Source organism: Corvus kubaryi, unplaced genomic scaffold (assembly GCF_017639235.1).
Source record: "Corvus kubaryi isolate FWS band 111438036 unplaced genomic scaffold, C.kubaryi_AGA036_p1.0 37300, whole genome shotgun sequence".
Taxonomy (NCBI): domain Eukaryota; kingdom Metazoa; phylum Chordata; class Aves; order Passeriformes; family Corvidae; genus Corvus; species Corvus kubaryi.
The window spans coordinates 1,377,445-1,386,929 of NW_024581093.1; positions in this window are offsets into that span (position 1 = coordinate 1,377,445).

Below are 9,485 nucleotides of genomic sequence, written 5' to 3' on the forward strand. Positions count from 1 at the left end.
TTTCCAGCCTGCTCAGAATGAAACTGTAGGATTGTGTTGTTGGATGCTGACGGGTGGAAAATTGGTTGTTTAAATTCCAGGAAATATCTGATTTTTCAACTCCAACGGGTTTGTAATTAAGGAAGAATCCAGCTGTCAGCCAGGGGAGGAATTATGAAATGTTACAATCGCTGGGGGCGATGGAGAACAATTAACATTCTCAGCCATCGGGTCGTGGCTGTGGTCTCCAAGTGCTGGGTCTGTACCTTGCGCACGCTTGTGGCCCGTTGCACTGAGGGCTCCTGTGGGATTTGGACATGACCAGAGAACATTTTATTACTTCAGCTCTTCTGGGGTCAGGAAAAAGTCATGGAGTGCTGGAGTTTCTTCTCCTTGAAATCCACAATCGAAGGTTCAGAGCCAAGTGAGTCAGGTGATGAGTTTCAGCCCAGCTCCGTTGGCTTCGGTGGCTTCAGTGGAAGTGCAGCCACTGAGGACCTGACACAGCGGCCTTGGTGGGAGTGGGATTGTGGAAAAGCAGTTCAAGATCTAACATCAGCTCAGGCAAAGCAGAGTGTTGTGGTCCAAAGGCTCAGGAACCAGAGCCAAGCTGGGCTCTTGCTGCTGTTGTGCTGGGAGGAGGAGTTGGAGGAGGAAGGTGGAGGCAGCGAGACAGAGCCATGAGGTTGTGGTGGCGTTGGCATGAACAAAACAGCTGTCACCGCTTGTCTGGAGCTGGCCCAGCCTTGGGCTTGTGCACAGCTTCTGGTGGGACCATCTGGGCAAGGGCAGATCCTCTGCTGTGAGTGCTTGAGTTCGGGTTACAGAGCCTGGTTCTGTGCTCAGCCTGTGAAAACCGGGAAAGACACGGAACCGTGGAGCTCAACCCAAAGGCAGCCAACCTACGCAGCAGGAATCTGTAAGAGGCAGTTTGGGGAGATGTTATCTTATTCTGGACTGTGATTGTTGCTGTTTCTTCAGTCTGTACATCCAGCTTGGATTTCTAACAGCCCAGCAATCAACCTGAGCGTATTGACACATGTGGAACTGTGGTTTATTTAAATCTGTCTTTGCATTTGTCCAGTTCTGTGTTATATATAATTCTCTGGCACTCCTGTGTTGTGCCCACATGCCTCGAGTGGGAAGCCAGCCTTGTGAGGTACAAGTCACACTCATCTCCTGTCAGCTTTAAAAGGTACTGGCTGGAGGACAAAGTAGCTTGGAAGAAGTTTTGATGTTATAGTTGGAAACAATCGGCAGAGATAATGCTGGACTCAGGAAGTGGAGAAGAAGCAGCCAAAAGGTGACCTGGAGGGAGTGAGTTTGGAAATAGAGAGAGCACGGAGTGTTAGAAATGATGGTTGTTTCCTGGGACAGCGAGGAATCCACGGACTGGCTGGGAAAGGGGAGAAAGTCACGTGAATTCTGCTCTGCTGCTCTCGCTGCCCAAGCTGGATGTGAGTTACAGGGAAGCTCAAGCCAACAAGCTGGATCTGAGCACCCTCATCCAGATCCAAGTTTCATCTGCCTGATTTTCCTCGTGTTTATATGGGAACGCCTTAGCTGGTGTCATCACTTCTTGAGCTGTTACAAAATCAGGGGAAGTGGGATCAAATGTGGTCCAAACTGATCCACAGAGGGTCAATCCGACAACACCGGGTTAGGAACTCAAAGGTGAACCCTCAGTCATGTTCCCTTCTGCTGGTCCTGAGGTGTTGGACCCCAGGGCACCCACTCATTCCAATTGTCCCTTGAGGATCCCCCACAGGAGCACTGAACCTACAAAGGCTGTGCTGCATTCCCCTCATTGCTCTGTTCAGTTCATCCAAGTGAAAACCCCAAGACAGGATGGGATTTCTTTTCCACTCCTGTGCATGAACAACTCCAAGCCAAGCCAAGAGGCAAATTCTGGTGGCTCAGATTTGACCCTTCTAAAAAATGCAGGGTGAGCTGAGAACTCGGGCTCTAAACCTGGATGTGAGCCTTGGCTCAGATCTGCTGATACCAGTCCTATCTCTCTTTTGGGGATGACATAAATATTTAAGAGTGCTCAGCTGGGTGTTTTTGTGAGAAATATGGATAGTTTGGGATAAGAAGATGAGTCACGATTCTGAGATAGTGCCTGGCTGTTACTGGAACACTGTAAAGCAGCTATATCGAGTCTATATTAAGGAGCAAGATGAATAATTATTTAAGGATAAAAAGCCACATTTCTTCATAAAGAGAAAATGTTAAGAGCTCTGTGACTGTCTCCTTTCCAACATGAAGAGTTTCACAGGAAAGGACTGATAAAGCAACCAAAAAAAACCCAACAAAAACCCCCAAGAAACAGGAAGTATGTCCCATGTGTGGCACCAGGAAACAAAATTCCCATTATTTGCTTATTGGATAGAGATGTTTTGGTAGAGAAGAGATAAAGGTGTGTATTGAGGAAAAGACTTTTGTGGCCAAGACTTGATAAGTATCTTGAATTGGGATTGTTTCAACCTGGAGAAGAGGTTTTGGGGTGTCCTAATTGCAGCCTTTCAGTACCTTGAGAGAGCCTGGAAAGAGACTGTTTATAGGGAATTGGAGTGACAGGACAAGAAGGAACGGCTTCCAGAGGGTAGGGTGAGATGGGATATTGGGAAGAAATTCTTCCCTGTGAGGGTGGGGAGGCCCTGGCACAGGGTGCCCAGAGCAGCTGTGGCTGCCCCTGGATCCCTGGCAGTGTCCAAGGCCAGGGTGGACGGGATTTGGAGCAACCTGGGCTAGTGGGAGGTGTCTCTGCCCATGGCAGGGGGTGGCATGAGAAGAGCTTTAAAATCCCTTCCAACCCAAACCATTCCATGATTTTATGATATATTTTCTAACCTTTAACTGCTGTAATTTTCGAACCCATAGAAGTTGTGAGTAGCAATGAATTTAATAGGATACAGAAAATGCATATGGAACAAAACCTTGGGCATTTCTTAAAGGAAGTGAATGCAGAGGCTGCTGTGGGTGAACTGGGCACCAAGTGACCACAGGTATTTGCTGCTCTGAAGGACAGCTTGACTTTAAATCCTGTTCATAATTAATCACCTGTGCCAACCTGTTCATTAGGGCAGGAGCAAACCCAACCCATCGAAACAAAGTCTGAGAATAAAACAACCTCCTCCCCCTTCCAACTGAGCAATCCTCAGCCCAGCCCGCTGGATTCCTGAGCTTGGAGCAGGATTGAAAGCAGTGAGATGACATTACACACAGCCTGTCAGCACACACTTCCAGAGGCCAGGCAGAGCAAGACAACCTTTCTCATAACAGGTGGAAAAATGTTTTGGAAGCGAAGCTTTCGGAAGAATTACAAGCGCGGAAGACGACGATTTTCTTTGCACTTTATCAGCTGTGTTTCCGATGAGTCCTGCGCTGCTGGCTCATCCTCTGGGATGGGATGTCAGATAAACAGGCAGTTTGCACTTTGATGGAGCCTTCCTCATCCCCAGCCAGGAAAGACAAGATATAAAATACAGGAGAGCAGGTTCTGGAGTAGGTGTAAGCACGGCATCAGTGGGGCTGATTTATCCAAGCTGAGACATCTGTGCTGGAACAGAGGATACATCCCTGCCTTGCTCTTGGAGGGGTGGGAAAAGGGAAAAAGAAGCCATAATGAGGATGGAATTGTCACGGTTTTGAATAATGGCCTTGGAAATTCCTCTTCTGGCGGCTCATGGGGAAAGTCACTCCTCAGGGGAGTGGGATCCTTTTGGAAACAATCCCGCTCCAGATATTGCATGATTCCAAACCCATGGGTGGCTCGCAGGTGCTCCCTGGCACAATTCTGGTTGGCTTTGACCAAGCTTTGTGGAAAAAAAATGCAAAATAAAAGGTGGCTATGACACTGATTTAGATCCCTGAGGTCAGTAATTACCGGGGGTATGATGCAGGCTATATTGTGGGAAGATATCCATGATTAATCCAAGGAATTCACCACCACAAGACACCGCTGAAGCCAGCGGAGTTCCTGATTTCAAACCCAGCCTGCAGGATTATGTGAACACGGTTGGGTTTGATTTGATTAGCTTGGGAAGAACTCAAAGCCACAGCAGCTTGGATGAAATTAAAGCTTACATGTTTTGGTGCAGGGCTGAAACCTGAGCCAAGGGCTATAGGGCAGACAGGGAAAGTTTTGACAGGTTATTCCGTAACTCCCAAACTGGGGCTCCTCCTTGGAAGTGCAATACCAGACAACAGGAAAAACTGCTCCAATCCAACTGAGGAACTCTCTAGGAACGTGCAGACCTAAACTCCTTAGCTCAGGAGGTAGAAAGCTCTTCCCTGCTCCATAACTTCCCAAGGAAAACCCAAGGATATTTGCTGATGCTTCAGCTTATCCCAGCCTCCGCCCATCAGCAGATCTGTGCCGTGCACTTCGACTTGAACTTGACCACGAGTCACCAGGAGGCTTTGATGGATGGACAGAGAGTCCTCGGGCGTCTTCTCAAGCCGGTTCCCTTCAACAGGTGTTTGCTGTGTCTGAGGTTCCTCTGTTTATAGAATCCTTGTTCCATTTGGAAGGATGAAAAATATCACTCGCTTTTATTGTAAACAGCCTTCGCTTCTCTTAAACACTGAAAGGAAAGGTTACAAGATTAGTCACAGGCTTCTCCCCCCACCCCACCAGCACCACCTTGCTCTGCTCGCACTCAGAAAATGCAGCGGGGCCAAACCTGCCCTGGTGGTGGGGATGTGGGAAAGGGGGAAAAATGCTGGGGGTCCAGCCTTGCGTGGGACACCCTGCTCTGGGAAGGGGTGTTTGCAGTGTGGGGGGTCTCTGGAGCTACCCAGTGCTGGCTATCAGTTTTCAAACAAAAGCTTGGATGAGTGTCCAGGTTTTATCTTCCGTTTGCTGCCAACAAGTCTCGTTTTGATTTCTTTTTCCTTTTTATTTTTTTCTTCTTTTCTCGTTTTTTTTTTAATCCCGTTTCTTTTTCCCCTTGACTGGAAGCTCCATCACGGAAAGCCAATCTTTTATAATGACAGAAGCAGAGCCAGGGACCTGTGTCAAAGGGCTGAGAAAGCACAACGAGGCCTGAGCGTGGTGCTTGTGTACGGTGGGTTTGGAGAAGAGATGGAAAGGACGGCATGGGTTTGGGATGTAGAAAGCCAACCTGGAAGCAGAACTGGGTGGCTTTGCTGGGGTCCCAGTGACCCTAAGGTGGACAGAGCACCCCCCCGACTTCCTGCAAGGGGCTGGCACATGGATGGAAGGAGTTTTCCACACCAAGGCTCATAAAACACTGGCACAGGTTGCCCAGAGAGGTGGTGGATGTCCCATTCCTGGCAAAATTCAAGGTCAGGTTGAACGGGGAGCAACCTGATCTAGCTGAAGATATCCCTGCAGGAGGGTTGGACTAGAAGAAATTAAAGGTCCCTTCCAACCCAAACTAATCTGATTTTGTGGCCATCACCACCAGGGCAGCTGGGCCCAGGGCTCAGATTCCCCCTGGGGATGTGGGTAAATGAGTTCTGTGCAAAGTCCTGCAGCTCCAAAGGGGCACGAGCATCTTGACAGGGCCTCTAACATAAGGCATGTGTGTGTGTGAGCCATGGCATGAATCATCAGGGCCTGGAACGGAGCTTTATTTAGGATGCAGAGTCAGAGAAAATTCCACCCTTGCCCCGGGAGGAGGGGAAAGCAGGTGTTTTTTTCCATAAACTGTCCTTAGCCCTAAAGTTAATGGCCATAAATTAAACTGGGGAGGGGAATAGCAGATACTGCTCTGGGAATCCACGTGCGTGGAGGTGAAAACTGGAGGTTTTTTCCTTTTAAAATCAAAATCCAAAGAAATGTCTGTACCTTTTTCCTTTCTGGCTGACAGCTCACGCAGTTTGGAGGACTGCACCTTTCCACCCTCCTGCCTGGACTGGCTCAACCCAGCACAGGGATGGGCAGGATGCAGGAATCCCACAGCCCCTGCTCCCCTCTGGGTCCAGGCTTTGCCGCTGTATTCCTCCCTGGAGCGAGTTGCAAGGGATTTCTTGCAGTTTTTTGGCTGAAAGAAACCCCAAATATTCTTGATATCTAATTCTTCCCTTTTTTCCCTAAAATCACACAATTTCTCTCCTGTGAGAGAGGATGCACTGGGAGCCTGGCACCCAGAATCACCAGGCACATCCCACTATTGCAGCTCCCAGAGATGGAGAGGGGAAAAGGATGTTGCTTGTGGAAGAATTCCCTTGCCCACGGCAGGAGCTTGGAATGGGAAGATGTTTATGGTCCCTTCCAACCCAACCCATTCTGTGATTCTCTGACCTTCAGCTATTCCTTTGGACCTTATTTCCAGGTGCTTTTCCAAGTAGATTTGCCTCTTTCCCGTGTGCTTCAACTCGCAGATCTTCCGAAGCAGGCAGGAGGAAAAAAGAAACCCGAAAAAAAAAGGAAAGAAAAAAGAACAAAAAAGAAAAAAAAAAAAAAAAAGAAAACCAAAAGCCCTGGGGCTAAATTGAAGCCATTAGTAGCCTCGAACTGATGACAGGGCAATAAATTACTAATTAACCTTCGGGGCGAGTTCAACACCTTGGGGATACGTGTGAAAACACGGAGTAATAAGCCCTGACACAGCCAGGCAGCGGCGGCTCCCGCCGGGCCGGGACAGGCAGCGCTGCCTCGGCTTTTGCGGGAATTCTGCACGGATTAGGGCGGCCAGGGAGCAGCGCAGTGGGGGCACCGGGGCTGGGACCTCGGACCTCGCCTGGCCTCAGTCCTGAAAAAAACCCCAAGCGCGTTTCTGCCTTGTTTTTGCAAAGCTGCTTCTTCCTCGGGTGTCTGGTTTAGTGCAGCCAGGCTTTAAAAAAAAATGAAAAAAAAAAAAATAGATGGTGGTCGCATAATGCAAAGGATTTTTTATAGTATAAATGCAGATATATGGATATGTAACTGTGATTCCAGAAGCAGGAGAGGATCATAATTAACCCGACCTGAGCCCAGGCCCTGCAGGTTTTCTGCGGTTGTTTGAATGTTATTCTCCAGCAAGGAGGGGGAAACGTAATCCTGACCACCCATGGAGTGTGTGGAGCTCTTGGAAATGGGAACATTGTGGGGACAGGGAGCTGTGATTGCAGGGAGCTGTGGCAGGAAGAAATCCCCAGCTCTGTCCTGGGTGATGATGAAGAGACAACACACGCTCGAGGCAGTGAAGGGCAAAGCTCTTCCCACATCAGAAAAAACCCCAAAACATCCAAGCTTTCAGCTTGCTTAAAGAGGAGCCCAAACCCACCTGAATTTGCACAACCAATGCTCTAAGAGCCCCCAACTTCTCTTTTTAATTCTTTTTAATTCCCCTCCTGCTGGGGTGAGCATTTGCAAGGTTCATGCTTCAGCATCTTGCTGCTGATCAAGCAGGGGGCTGTGCCAAGAGTGTTGCATCAAGGTCTTTTCAGCTGTAATGGTGTGTGACAGTTCTGAGAGCAGATATGGCTCAGCTAATCATATTTTAATAGCCCTACCTTGTAGGAAAGGACTGGCTCAGAGTGTACTCAGTAATATTTTAATTTCTGAGCTCTGATGAGCATAATTTTGAGCAGGTATTCAGTTTCTGCGTGTTCTCAATCGTGCTCCCAGATGTTCGATGCCAACGGGCTCGAAAGAGCAACTGCACAAATATAATATTTAATACCCAATGTCAGTTTGGGTGTTCCACTCAATTTCCTGGAGAGATCTTTAAATTCATCTTATTTAGCTTGAATACCCAATCAGTTCCATACTCCAGCTCTGTAATTCTGCACAACTGAGTTCTCTAATTTCTGGGATGGAAATGTAGAGCAGATGTAAAAGGGGAGAGGAGGGAAGGGGGGATGTTCCTGGGCTTTCTGCAGTGCTGGTTATCAGTGCTGGTGGGATCAGGGAGGGAAAAGCCTGTCAGGATTTGCAACAAATGCAGCCCCAGACGCTTTGGACACTAAATGAGGGTTTGGAGAGGAGTTTGGACAACCAAGATGTCCCTAACTCTGAGAAATCAGCCTGCTGGGGTGACCAGTTCATGGTGGGATTAAATGGTCCGATCCCATTAAGTGAGCCTGAGCTATCAGGGAGGTGGAAAGGGCACTGAGATTGCAGGGTGCTGCTGCTGAAGGTGAGTTTATGGCTTTCTGGGCAGTGGGATGGGGCAGGGAAGGAGCTGTGATCCTCTGGGGTATCTCTGAGGCAGCAGGAACTCATTTCTTGCTGATTGCCTTGGTGCAGCACAGGATGTTCCTCTGCCAGCCTGTGGCCACCAGTTGTCTCTTCACCTACGAGTGACCTCTTTGGTCAGCTGAAACACCTCCAACCTCTGTCCATACTGCCCTGGCATTATCCTGGGGTTATTTGTGCACTGGGCATCAGCAACAGCAGGAGAAAGCCCCTTTCCATGCTCTGATTCCCATCTCCTGCTCACTGCTGACCCCACACAAACACCCAGCTCTGCTCCCGAGAATGCCTGCGTCAAACCCAACCCAGTTCCCTGCCAAGCCAGTCCAATGGTTCAAAACTGGAGCTGGGAGAATCCCAAGGGAGTGGGAACAGAGAGGCCACTGGCCTGGCAGAAGGCAGGGGAGCATAACCCCTGCAGCAGCCTCAAAAATGCTCCCAGGCGTGGAAATTCAGCAGCTGCCACTCTCAGTGTTATCCATCACTGTGCCCTTTGAACACAGCGCAGTTATTTGACCTTTTTTCCCTGCTTTAAAAAGAAATACAATAAAAATGCAATTCTGGCTGCTGCTCCTCGAGCACAACTGACCAAGCACCATATATAGTATCAACGAGGGACAGCCGTGGACTTCCTTCCATCTTCTTAAGCAATTCCACTTCCTACAGCTCTCTCCAAGCTGCATTAATCACGGGCTTCTTCAGAGTAAACGGGATTCATCTTCCCCCTCGCCTTTTCCCTGGTGTTCTGCAGCAAACCCTGGATGCGTGTGGGATCCTGTGCATCTCCCAGCCTCGCTGGGGATGGGATGCAGAGGAAACAGGAGCTATTTCCATCAGCTCGAGCCTCACAGCATTTCCTGCTCCTCCAGGCAGATCAGTCCCAGGTGGTCAGAGCCCCCTGAACACTCAGGTCAAAAATCCTCACTTTCTCTGAGCTTCCTTGCCAAGACTAAAAACATTTTTGCTGAGAGACCTATCCTAACTCTTCAGTTTAAAGACCTCAGCAGCCTCAAAACCTGCATCCTGGGCTTTGGGTATTTGCTCTGGAATAACTCAGAAGGCGCTTCAGAATCTAAATAGGTGAATGCCTGTTTCTACCTGTTGGCATCTTTATTTGCCCAGGAGTTTCCCCCTTTTCTTCTTCCCAAATGCCTTTGCCAAGGGACTCCTTGGAGACGTGCTCAGTGTTAAGCAGACAAGTGTAATGTCATGCATGTATTCATAAGACATAAAAAGCCCCCAAATCCCGTGTTTTATCTGAGCTAATCACAGTTTTTCTCTCACTCAGACAATGTAGATCCTTCATGTCCTTGCAAAAAAAAAAAAAATTCCTTAAAATGCTTTTTTTTCCTCATCT